Here is a 12,643-nt window from a genome sequence, read left to right on the forward strand (position 1 = left end):
TCTGTCTTTAAATCTGCCCATCCTATGAGGAAATTAAAAACATTCAATTATAATTTAGAATTTCCAAGTTATTCTTAATTCTGACCAGGCTTTTTGCAAACCTTTATGGTGTTTGTTCCCCACCTACCACCACCCCACATCACAAATATTTTTCTGAAACTGTTAGACGAATGTGAAAAATGTACCACACAATATCTAGCTGATAATGTAGTCATCATCCTCGGCCCTCTCTTCCTCGGGTTAGTGTCACAGAAATGGGAAGAAAGAGGAGAGTGTCGTCTTTATCTTCCTTCTTTCTCTTGTGTTCCTTCAGTCACTGGACTCAGAAATCCAAAATTTGAAATTGAGACTCTTTTAATAATATTGTTTTATAAGCAAGCCAATGACTACATGGGCGTAAATCAAATAAAATTCAAATATCCCTGTCTTAGCAAATGTCCGTCGAGATCTCCAATCAAAACTCCCTACTAATAGGAACATGAGTGAAGGACAGAGACCCGACATGCTGCACGTCTCTGGGGGAAGCTATCTACTAAAACACCTATTAAAACTGCAACTACACTATGGGCCCTAGAATTTCACTCCTTGGAATCTGATAATAGAGAGGACAGCACTGAGATGATACATCACATGAATGAGGTCATAAGTCACTCTTCAATGTCAATCTCTTGGGATCCCAGTAAAATGGAGATTTGTTTGTTTGTTTTATAATAACCATATCCTCTGGGCTTTGGGGCCATTATCTGCCCCAGTCCTCAGTTCTCAATATTAACAAGAATCCTTCCCTATATCAGTACCCTTTCAGCTTCATGCATCATCTTCTAGTCTGTAGACAATGACATGGTTCGGGTTTTTTTATGTTAATAGCATGGCTGTGTTTTTTATGCCTTTATACTTATATGAACATATTTCTAAGTGAGCTATTACTGCTATGTTTTACAAACCTTTTTCAAAGAGCATCACAGAGTTAAGGGGTTCCTTTCAGCGGCCATATGATATCCTACATGAGGCTATGACGTAATTGACTCAGATATTCCCTATGAGCTATTTGAGTTGTCCAGAGTTCTTTGACAAATTCTTCAGAGAACACATTTGAAATAAAGCCCATGTACCTAGTGGTTTTGTTTCTCCTGGCTAAATTTTTAGGCATTTTAGGTGAAAAACTTATGTCAGTTTAAATTTTAATAAACAAAGACATGTTTTGGCAATTCCTAAAAACTTTCAGTAATTCATTTCTAATAACAGTGTATAAGAGCACTCCTTTCCACCTTGCCCTTCTCTGTATTAAATGTTATTAATAATTTAATCTTTAATCAACTTAATTGAAGGATTGTTTTATCCTTATTCGTGTTTCCTGAGCACAAGAGAAGTTTTTAAACCGTTGACTTGGGGCAAGATAATATCTCAAGAACTCTGTTTCGCATGGTCGCTCACTAGACTACATTCACCCCAAACAGAATCACAGACTCAAGCCTCAGCCCAGTGTGAAGAGGAGGAAGCCACCAGAGCATTGTTTTCCTTCCCCAAAGACTAGATAAGATGGTGGAGAGCAGAAAAAACTGTAAATTGGGGGTCAAACATCCACTCTACTAAGAGCAGAAACAGTGACAGGAAGACTGGACCACCAAGTGGGAGAGAGAAACACCTCCCACCAGGAGAACCAGGAAACAGAAGCACAGGAAATCCTTTCAGGAGAGCTTTGAAGCAGGCATGCTCAACCCCTCCCCTCCCCAGCCACTGGCAAGCTTCCACCTTCAGTAGGGATCTGTAAGGGCCTCAGAACTGGGCAAAAAACTTTCATATCTTAAAAGAGGAGGGAGATGAGAGACGAGGTGGGCTATCACCCAGCTCAGTTCCCTTCTCAAGATGAAATCTAACAGGGAAGTTGGGAGTTCTTCCAAAAGTATGGCATGGAGTATTGCCACCATGACTTTTCTTGACCCATCCGGACCTCCGGTGAAATACTGGCTTTGGTGTATTTCCCATTTCTCAATTAAACTATTCTTATGCTATTTTATAAACATTTTTTTCTGCTTCATTTTGCAAACATGTATTACAGATATGTTTTTCTTGCTTATTCACAGGACTTCTGATTTTGCTATTGTGCTGTATCAGCAGAGATTTTGAAATTTTATGTCATTAAATCAAAGTTTTTCCTTTATGTCTTCTGGGAGTCAGCCCTGCTTAAGGAAGTGTGCATAAATGTTCCTCTAGATTATCTTTAACAGTATAAAGAGGTTATAACGTCACCACTTTCATACATTCAGATTTTTAATAAATCTGAAGTCAATTTTGCATGTGGTATAAGTCAAATATGTTCTAGTTTTCTTGGCTAGGTTCAGCTCCTGTCTCCATCACTTATCAGCTGTTTAACTTTAGCTCAGGGTCCCAACCTTGCTGTGTCCCAGGATTTTCATCTGCTAATGAGGATGATAATAATCAATGTCTATCTCAAGGGGTTGTTATGAGAATTAAGTGGATGCATAAGAAGCTCCTGGGATACTACTGTCTGGTGGGTAGCAAGGGCTCATTAACTCTAACTAAGCCAGTGGAACAGCACAGACATGATTTGTTAAACATTTTCCTCAGTCAAAATGCAGAATTTAGTAGTATAAAGTTTATATATATATATATAATGTGTAATATAGAGAGTATATATGTATATATATGTATGTATGAATATATTGATCTATTTCATTTTGCTTCCATTGAACTACATATAAATGCTATACTTTTTGTTACTAGCTTCATGATAAGTCATAAAGTTTAGAAGCGAAATTCCCCCTCTCTAATTCTTTTGTAGCAATCCTTTTCATTTTTTAAGAAGAATTATATATTCGGGTATTTTTTTTCCTGCATGTCTATGTACCACATATGTGTAGTGCCTACAAAGGGCAGAGGAGGACATCAGGCGTTACAGGCAGTTGTGAGCCACCAGGGGTGTGCTGGGAATCAAACTCAGGCCTTCTAGAGAAGCAGTCAGTGATCCTAATGGTTGAATCATCTCTCCAGCTCTTACATTTGTTTGTTCATTCGTGTGTGTGTGTGAAAGAGAAAGAGTGTATGTGTGTGCATGTGTGACGTGTGTGTGCATATGTGTGCACATGCTTGTGAACCCCGTGATGCGTTTGCGGAGATGAGAGGACACATTTCAGAAGTGGGTTCTCCCATTCCAGCACGTGAGCGCCAAGGGTCTAACTTGTCAGGCTCAGGGACAAGAGCGTTCACTCTCCTAGCTGTCTCCCAACTCTTCTGTCAGCGATCAATTTTTGTGTTGATCTTACGAGCTTTAAAACAACCTGGCCACGCGGTATTCATCTACGCGTTCTTTAAGTTAGTCAGAAATCACTTTGGATGAGCAGTGGAACCGAGCCAGCAGTTCCATCCCGTCCAGAAGACTGCTCTCAATAACCATCTCAGAACCAGAGGTGAGATGGAGCATAATCCTGCCCAACACTCACAACTTCTACCATACAGATGCCAAATCAGAAAGCTCTGGGGAGAGCAGCCACTCTCTCCCTCATTTGCTCATTTGAACACGTTCCACTGTGCCGCTGTGCACCCCTTCATTGTGTTAGCAAAGAGCTCGGTGCCTGCACTGTGTGCGTGCTTTCACCGTGGCAAGCCGAGCTATTCTGTGGCCACTGTTTTTACCAGCTCGTCCCTAATGTAAGGAGAGGCTCTCCCCACTTGTTACCTCGGGGGCACAGAGCAAAGATTCCCCTGTCTTTCTTTGAACTGTCTTTAGCCCGTCCGCTTTCTAGGATAAAATGGTTTATCTGGATTTGCGCAATCATTTCCTGTCGTTCCAAGATCAAGCACCATCTTGCCGTGTAAACATGTGCCCTTCTGTCCGCCCGAGAAGCTTAGAGGGCACCAATTCAGGTTTCCCTTCCGATGGTGACCAGGAAGGGGCCCAATAAATATTTCAAACATAAAAGGATTGTTATAACAAAGGGGTTTTAAATCCCCCCTGGGTTATCTGAACAGCTTTCCGTTTCATTTTGTTTTTTACCTCTACCATTCTCAAAGGGGAAGAGCCTTGTCTTTTTTTTTTTTTCCAGAACAAAACACAAATGAACACAGAAATGGGTTAAGATTCGAAAAGAAAACGGAAACAACAGGGACACCAGCAGCAGACAAGTGGAGATCTCAGAAACAAAGACGCAATATCAAGTGGAAGAGACACCTTAAGGTAAGAAGCCCGCCTGAGTCCAGGTCAGCCTGGGTAATCCCCACGGAGGGCACTCGTCCTGATAGCAAGCAATTCTTCCCTCAACGACAACTCCATGTAGCTGTGTTATAAACACAAACCTATCAGAGCCTGCGTTACACACACCTTACTGTGACATGGCAAATGGTGTCTGGCTTCCCAGATAAGCTTTATGGAGAGTGAAGCGCAGGGGGACAAAAGAAGTAGGTGAGAGACACAGAAGAAACACTTCCCTTAATCCTTTGATGTCACCAAAGCGGTCAGCGATGAAAGAGGCCTCCTCCTTGCCTTCCCTCTTTGCAGAGACTGGAGGAGCGAACTGCCGGTAAGCCTTGGACAAGGCAAATGGCAATGGATATTTTTAATACGCACTTTCATTTTTACTTTAAGCGGAGTGAATGTATGTGCTTGCAGCACACAGTGTGACATTTCAATACCTGTGTACAATGTGTGGTGATCACATCACGACAAATAGCCTGTCTACCACCTGCAACATTTTTCTGTGTCGAGTACATTCAAAATTCTCTTTATTAGATGCTTTGACATACACAGCTAATTGCGGTCAACCATAGCTATCCTTCTGTGCCATAGATCATGAGAAGCTAAAACCCACCTGTCCTAGAAAGAGGACAGTTGCCTCTGTATAAATTGTAAGGTTTCGTTATCCAGCTTTCCTTCTCCAGGTGTTTGCAATGAGTGTCATACTGAACTACTTCCAAGAGACTTTCTCCTTTGACTACCAAACAAAGTGCTTGATCCCCCTCATGGGAAACTGTTAGGAAAGCCAAGCAGGCCAAGGTAACTTATAAGAGGTCTGAACCTTACAGACCATACGGCTTCACAATGGAGTATTTCGCCAATACAGGCATTTGGCCCAAAAGCAGCAAAGGCATTCGTATAATTAATAGAATCCAAAGTATCAGTTATGAAAGACTTTGGAGTCTGTTTGGTGACAGGTCCTTGCTCGAGGGTTATAAGAATGAACATATTACCTCGTCTTCACGGTCCTTCCGTTGTAGTTTAGACTAATATACAAGAATAAATTCAGGTGCTCCTGGAAATGCTTGCCTACACTTTTAAAGCTATACAGAGGCCAGGCATGCAATTAGAGTCCTGGTGATTTCGTTTATAACGTTATAACAACGCGAAACTCAGGTTAGATGATCAGTCCGTTTCATGCAGCTAAATAAAGTACATTGCTTTTTCCTGAAAATAATGTTAGGCTCTTTCTGTCTCCAAGGCTTGTGATATCATTGTTTCCATAGGAATTTTTATCTCCCTCTTTAGAGTGCTTAAGTGCGTGGACCCAGTCAGTGTCTTTAATTGTATTCAACTACTTGAAAACAACCTGACCTGGGAAGAACTAAGCAATAAAATTATGTTTTCCCTGCTGAGTAAAACCCATGCTGGCTTTCAAAGTGGTGAGTTGTACTTCTAAATAATAATAAATCAGGAGCAGAAAAGCAGATGGGAATGAAGCCAATTTATCATTAAGACACATGTTCTCCCACTCAAGTGCTAACCGGCTCCAGCCCTGCTTAGCTTCCAAGACCTCGATGGGAGTGTTCGGGGACAGATGCGCTGTCTGTAGTTAAAAAAAAAAAAAAGAAAGAAAGAAAAGAAAGAAAGACGAGGAAGGTTGGCGGGCAATCATGGGGAAAATGTGGCGCACTACTGGAGACGTGTCAGGAGCGCATCCGCAAACCCCCCAGAGCCATTGATAAGATGCTGTGGGCTGCTCTCGTTACCCACCGCAGCTGTCCACGCTGATGAAGTCACAGGACAGTGCCCCAGGAAAGCACGTGCCCAACAAATATTTACCAAATGAAGCTAGCTATTTGTCTAGTTCTTCGTTTGAGCGCGTATTGCCCGAATCATGACGTGATTAGACCACAAGTCTAATTAGGCTTGGACTTGACTAATAGGTTGGTTTCATTTGTGGTCTTTCATAACGAAACTTTCCTCCTAGGGAACGAGAAGTGGAGAGGGAGCTAAAGGCTGCTATTGCCCTCACCGTAAGGAGGAAGAAACTGGGTCTCACAGAGGTGAAAAGACCGCTCACCTAGGGTCGGACCTGCTTCTTGGCATCCCACTCCGGTGGACTAGCAAGGACTTATGCCTCAGGGTCATTCAGCGAAGCACGTCAGTTCACAGGGGTGGGCAGGTTATACATGAAATATAGGAACAGTTTCATGTAATCGTTAGCACGAAGCTGAGTGGATGAGTCCTCCTCCCCAGGTAGAGAGTGCCTCCCAGAATCACTTACCTACCATGGCCTCTCACTTTTCAGTAAAATTAAAAACCTCATCTCCATCCATTCTTTTTCTCCGTGAAGCAGGGGGCCTAGGGCTTGGAGCTAGAAGCAGGGGGCAAGGAGTGCATTCTTGCTTGCACAGCGACATGGTGGCAGTCTCCTTCCATGGGTGTTCAGAACTCCAGGCTGTTGTGGCCTTGTAGGTCCCTCCCTCCCCTTTTCTCTTTTTTTAAGCCTGTTCCTATAGTTTTGCAAGTAGATTTTTACAAGTCTCTAAGCTACTGAGAGTTAAAATAAATTGAGAGTTCAGAGGTATGTGTCTTACGTACAACACAAGATCTTGTCAAACTTCCTTCAAATTATATAATTAAAACCATTCACATCACACTTTGCTAGAAGGCCATAGAAGCTTTGAGTGCAGCGTATCCTATCCAATTTGACTGGCCCTCTAATCACTTAGGAGAGCACCTTAGGCCCCTGTTTTACAGATGTGAAGGCCACAGGTTCATGATAAGAAGGAAGCAAGATTTGATGAGATTGACGTCCTTAACTATTACTGGATATTATCTCTCCCGGCAGATGCTCTGGGAAAGCACAAAAGCAGTGTGTTATCTTCTGTTGCATATCTTCAGTTCTTTCTGTAGGAGTCCCGGGATTTACCACGGCCATTTGGTGACAACGGTAAGAGCAATCTGTGTCATGTAATTTAACCCCAAAATGTACCCCTCCCCAACCTACGCTTCAATCATTGGTAGAAACTACAACCCCACTGCCTGGACGTGGACACTACCACTCAACCCCTAAGCTCCTTGTATAAGGCCATGACATTATTGAGTGGCAAAGCCAACCCCCAAACCCAGGTCAACTTGACACCAGAGCCTGTGCTCTCAACACTTGAGCTCTGCTGTGAACCAAATTAGATCTGAACACGGCTCACCATCCAAGCCGCTAAGAAGCAGAGGCCACAGACTGATCCCTCTGGGCTCGAAGCCTCTCTTTGAAGCCCAGAAGATCTCGTGGTGCAGCCACGGTCCCTGTGCCTTGTATCCATGGGTGGTGGGGTGGCAGTGTCCTTTCGGCGTTCAGGCACTCAGACCACCCCATCCTCTCCTCCCAACCATGTCCCCAGCCTAGACTCAACTCTAGAACTGGTTTCATTGACGGTGGAACATAATTCTCTTGCAGTAAAGCCAGACATGTGGAGTCGGGGGATTGCCACAATGTTTTCGTGGCATTAGGCCAGTTGTATTTTACAATCACTGACCTAAGGTCTAGCTCCTGATAACAGGAGTAACACCAGCCATGGCATCTGGGGAAAACACACCCTCTAACAGCTGGATAACCCAACCCTTTTTGCCATCTCTGCTCTCCTAGTTGCTCTCCTTGCTAGATTACCTCCACACCTCTTTCTCCATCTCCCCCAAGACCTAGGGGTTCCCTGGGAGGTGAGTTCCTGTTGGGGGGGAGTGGTACTTTTCTGTAGATAGGAACAAAGACAGAGCGAGGACATCTAGTCTCTGCAAATGGAGATAGGGCTGACCATGACAAGGCGTGACAGACGTGGGATTTGCATGTGAACACCAGCTATCTGAGCATCACAGACTTGTCAGAAACACATCTGGGAGGTAGAGAAAGAAAAATGTGACTTCGCATTTTGGCATATTTTGGAGAGCAGATGCTAGGGAGACAGCGGCATTGGTGCAGTGTTTTCCTGTGTTTCACCATATTGTTCCATCAGTATGAACCAAGCATCATAACATTTTCCTTCTCGGGGCTATAAATTTGCATGTTGACGGATTCTCTTTCTTTCTGGCCATAAAATATTTATATTTCCAAATTATTTGAGGTTTGAAAAAGCTAAAAAACCACTTAAACCAAAAAGGAAAGGAGGGAAAAAGGAAGAAAGCAAAGAAAAAGAGAGAAAAAAAAGAGATTATTTGTTCAGGAACACACACAGCTTCTAGCACGGCTGTGTCCAGACACTCACGTGGTGTGGTAGGAACCATCCATCTCTTGGCTCTTGTCCCCTTTATATTGATTGTGTTTTCTGGCAGGTTTTCCTTCCATGGTGAGAAGATATCCCACCCTCTCTAAGTAAGACATTATCTCTCTCTCTCAAGAAGTCAAGCAAGATCCTCAGGTTTTTCTTTATGATATGGTGTTGGTCAAGGACCCAGTCCAGAATAGTGCTGTGGCTGGGGCATTATGGGATATTCTCTGATCAGACCCGAATCTCCAACACAGAGCTGGCAATCTCAACATCTAAACCACGCAATCAGCATCTGGGAGAAGCGGTTCTTCAGAGAAAGAGACGGAATCCTCCTGCAGAAGGGAAGTGAGCAGGCCAAACCACAGAGGATTGTGAACTTTCTTCGGTGGATCTTGGAGCGAAGCCTTCATTAATTCATCTTTTTGCTTATCCTTTTTTTAGTTTTGCTTTTTTATCTTCTGCATCCAAACCACAAAAAAAAAAAAAACAGAAAAGTAAAAGAAAAATACTATTTTCTTTGAATGATAGCACCAAGTGCAATAAAGCAGGAGCCAATTTATCAACAGAAGGCCATTTTCTCTCCCCTTTTAAATGAGATTTCCCAGCTCGTTGCAAAGACTCCATAGTTATGGCCAGGTGGTAGTAAGCAGCACACATGTTAATTCGGAGGCTGCTACACCGCTGGCCCAGAGCCAAGTCTCAATTATTAGAGGATGTGGAATATGAGGAACTAGGGATCAAAACTAAGGCCCAATTTTATCCACAGGTTTGACACTTCCTAGATAAAAGTTTGCCCCAGCTGCTGTGAACAGTTGTGCTGATTTGACAGTCGCATCTGGTGAAATTGCCCCCCACATACCTAGATAGAATTATGGGCCCTGTGATCCTCAGCACACTCCAGAGAGTTTGAGGGATTCACATCCACTTAGCCCAGATGCTAAATGAGAGCATTTTATCATAGGTGGGGGAGGAGACGATTCAGTTGACCCAGTGCCTCAAAGAACCAACAGTGAAAACCGAGTCACAGGTCGCAGCTTGAAATTGAATTCCTTCTTGCCTTGCCCCCATCTCCAGGCTAGCCAAAACTCCCAAGGGACATCCCTACCAAAACACAGAATGTCTTCTTCAAAGAAGTATCCACTGCTTGTTTTGTTGCTGCAGCGAAACGTCTGAGAAAAGTAATTTGAAGAAGGGAGGTTTATTTTCATCCGTGATCCCAGAGTGTAGCTCATCATTGAAATGAAGTCGGGGTGATGGGAACTCAAGGCAGCTGATAACAATGCATGCATATTGTTTACACTTACATTGAATTGTAATTCAATGCTCAGCCAGCTTCCTCTCTTTTTATTCAGGACCCCAGTCCAGAGAGTAGTCTTGCCCAGAGTTAAGGTGGATCTTTCCACCCCAGTTAATCCAATCTAGAAAATCCCTTACACGTGTGCCCCTAGACTTGTCCCCTAGGTGGCTCTCAATCTAGACAGATTGACAACCAAATTAACAGTTGCATTCATCTATCCTTAATCCTTCTGGTTACTGAAATTGTAAACAATGGCCAGAGAGAGGCTGGAGATGAGAGATGGGGAAGCTTAAAGACAGAGCAGTGAGGGAAACTGAGTAAAAGGAACCACATTGCGCTCCAAGGAGCTGGAGCAGAGGGAGAGGCAGCTTCCTGATGGAGGCTAGCATCAAAGGGTCTCTACCTGGTAGTCAGTTTTCATTTGTAAAAATCATTTTTATCTGGGACTGGAGAGATGGCTCAGCAGTTAGGAGCACTGACTGCTCTTCCAGAATACCCGGGTTCAATTCCCAGCACCCACATGGCAGCTCCAGTTCCAGGGGTTCTGACACCCTCACACAGACATACATGCCGGCAAAACACTGATGCACATAAAATAATAATAAATAAATTACATTAAAAATATTTTAATTAAAATATAATTATAACATTTCCCCCTTCCCTTCCCTCTCTCCGGTCCCTCCCCTGTGTGCTCCTCCAACCTTTCCAATACCCCAACTCCCTTTCAAGTTCATGGCCTTTTGTTGCTTTGACTATTATTGTCACATATATTTATATGTAATCATAAATAAATAAATGGATACATTGAGAAAGAAGACATTTTATGTTTTGATAGGGAAGATCCTCAGGGTTTTTGGCTAACTTGAGGTGGGGGCAGGGCAAGAAGGAATTCAGTTTGAACCAACTGTGTTTGTTGAGTGTTGTTTGTGTGCGTGATTTCAGGGCTGACTACTTTGTAGTGGATAACCAGTTAGGGAGCTCATCCCCTGGGAATACTCATTCTCCCTTTCTCGGCTTCATTTTGTCCTAACTTCTCCCCAACATGATGACCCTAACTACCTCATTTTTTTTCTCTAGAAACTGGAACTATACCTTTTTTTTTTTTTTATGTCTTCCTATGGGTAGCCTATCGTACCCAGCTTGATTACAAAGTATCTGTGATTCTCGCATGGTCTGTGCTACTGCCCTGTCACCAGCTACCATTTATTCTGGAGGGAACACTATAAGCTGGTGGAACAAAGCCATCTACTTCCTGACCAGAAGGCAAAGAAGCAAAAGAGGAAGAGACAAACCTCGCCAAGGACACACCTCTAAATCTAAAAGTCTTCCACTAAACCTCGCTTCTTAAGTTTTCACTACCACCCCATAGCTCCATCTATGGCCAAGTCTTCAACAGAGGGGCTTTTGGCAAACCAAAACTTCCAAACCGTAGCACTGTGAAGAGTTAAACACGTAGCCAAACAGGCCTGTCACCTAGCAGATGTATAAAAAGGGAACTTTAGTTGAAATTTTATTTGATTTCATTTATTTTTCTTGCCATACTGAGATCATATCCAGCGCCCTAGTCATCAAAGGCAAGTATTCAATGCCAAGCCACACACTCAGCCCTTAACTAAAATTTCAAATACATCTATTATTTAATCCAGAAGTCCCACTTCTGGAAAATCAGCTTTCTTCAGAAAACCACAGGCAAATAAAGACGTGTGCCCATCATCTATCAGGCAATGAAATGGGGAAGAGGAGAGAAGCTAGGATGCCTAACTAGCGTGCACCCAACCACTGCAGGAGGCGATAAGTTGTCAGATAACAAACGCAGCTGAGGTGTGTGGGTAATGGAGTCACATGACATGACTCAGAATCCTGATGTAACCATGCTGTATGGCCCTGAACAAGTCATCTGTCCATGATCCCATCTCTCGGCTCTGTGAGGTGGCAAGGACAGATGAGTTTATTTCATAAGTCACAGCGACCATTGAATTAATGATGTGAGATTCCCCTTTGTATGCTGTGAATACCATTGGTTAATAAAGAAGCTGCTTTGGGCCAATTGCAGCACAAAATAAGGCAAGGCAGGAATTCCAAGCAGATAGAGGAGGAGAGAGCAGGCAGAGTCAAAGAGACGCCATGTAGCCACAGAAAGAGAAAGACACTAACTGGAGCCTGCCAAAAGCTTGCTGTTAGGTTACAACCCTGTAGCGATGATCAGATTAATAGAGAAGAGTTAATTTAAGATATAAAAGCTAGCTAATAGGCCAAGCAGTGTTTTGGTTAATACAGTTTCTGTGTGATTATTCCAGGTCTGTACAAGTAGTCTCCACCAACAAGTTAACACTTAGAATATGCTAGAAGACATACATAATAAACTACTAAATTTCAACTATTTTACAACCTTTTATTTTTGCTTTTTTTGGGGTGTAATTTATATATTCAGCCAACCCCAGGATGTTGAAAGCTTATGAATTTGGGTAATCATATGAAATTTTCAAACTTCCAGAACAATCAAGAATTTTTTTTTTTTGGTCATCCCAAAGAACTCTCCACATGTCCTTCTACAGGGCATTCTGTCCTTGCATTAGGCTGTTTTAGAATATCACCTGCACTTCTGTGCCTGAGATCCTGAAGTCTGCTGTGAGTTCCATGCCATCGCGCGCGCGTGTGTGCTTGCACTTTTTCTGCTGAGCAGTCTGTCATGGCACGATGCAGCAAATCTGTTCTTCCGCTCACTAGCTGATAAATGTCCCAGAGGCCTCCACCCCTTTACAGTTTCTCCGCATGAAACTGCTGTGAATTTTACATACAAGAGCTTACATGTCCATGTCTTCATTTTTTCCCTAGAAGTAAGATTTATGAGTCACGAATTGAGTGTGTTTCACTTTATAGTGAGCTATC

At 43.0% G+C, this 12,643-nt stretch overlaps 1 long non-coding RNA gene across 1 annotated transcript; it reads left to right on the plus strand.

Moving 5' to 3' along the window:
* Positions 1-4,055: 4,055 nt before the first annotated feature.
* On the plus strand, positions 4,056-10,307 carry LOC126506559 (uncharacterized). The gene is made up of 3 exons (XR_007593245.1): positions 4,056-4,195; positions 7,047-7,148; positions 8,712-10,307. It is a non-coding gene; the product is annotated as an uncharacterized lncRNA (long non-coding RNA).
* Positions 10,308-12,643: the final 2,336 nt, after the last annotated feature.

Source organism: Alexandromys fortis, unplaced genomic scaffold (assembly GCF_014885135.2).
Source record: "Alexandromys fortis isolate MF-2015 unplaced genomic scaffold, M_Fortis_MF-2015_v1.1 scaffold_0, whole genome shotgun sequence".
Classification (NCBI taxonomy): Eukaryota; Metazoa; Chordata; class Mammalia; order Rodentia; family Cricetidae; genus Alexandromys; species Alexandromys fortis.